The 561-nt window shown below is 44.0% G+C and overlaps 1 protein-coding gene across 1 annotated transcript in view; it reads right to left on the bottom strand.

Annotated features, from left to right (window-relative positions):
- LOC123129151 (probable disease resistance protein At5g66910) overlaps window positions 1-561 on the bottom strand; it is a 9,630-nt gene that overhangs the window by 7,386 nt on the left and 1,683 nt on the right. The window lies entirely within an intron of this gene.

The following is a 561-nucleotide window of genomic DNA, read 5'->3' as shown; positions in this document are numbered from 1 at the left end:
CGGATTGTTTCTCAATGCACCTCTTCAAGCGGTTGTGAGCGGAATTGGAGCACATACGCTTTAGTGCATACACTAGTGAGGAACCGTCTTGGTTTTGAAAAGTTGCACAAGATGGTTTTTTGCCACTACAACCTTGGGCTGCGAATCCGACTAATTCTTGGTGAGACAAAAGAGAAAGAGGTTGATACTTGTGCGTTGTTGATGAATACCTCTCTCTATGATTGTAACAACGAAATCATGGATTGGCTGGGCAACTCAACAAGTGATTCCATGCAAGATGAGGATGCGTATGATGGTGATGGTGATTGTCCAGTGGTCGTAGAGGTGGGACAAAAGAGAACTAGAGGAAGTGGGATGCCTCCAAGTGAGGAGGAAGAGGAGGAAGAGGAGGAAGAGGAGGCAGAGGATGTAGATGATGGGGAGGATGATGAAGGTCAAAGCCCTTTAGTTTATATTAACATTATATGAATTTGTGTGGTTCAAGTGCTAACTTGTAATTTTTGTAGGTAACAATGACGTGCTGCCTAACGAAAATAGTGAACCTCTGCGGAAGTCTACAAG

Source organism: Triticum aestivum, chromosome 6A (assembly GCF_018294505.1).
Source record: "Triticum aestivum cultivar Chinese Spring chromosome 6A, IWGSC CS RefSeq v2.1, whole genome shotgun sequence".
NCBI classification, from domain to species: Eukaryota; Viridiplantae; Streptophyta; class Magnoliopsida; order Poales; family Poaceae; genus Triticum; species Triticum aestivum.
The sequence above is the reverse complement of the archived record's forward strand: the minus strand, read 5'-3'. Positions and strand labels throughout refer to the sequence as shown.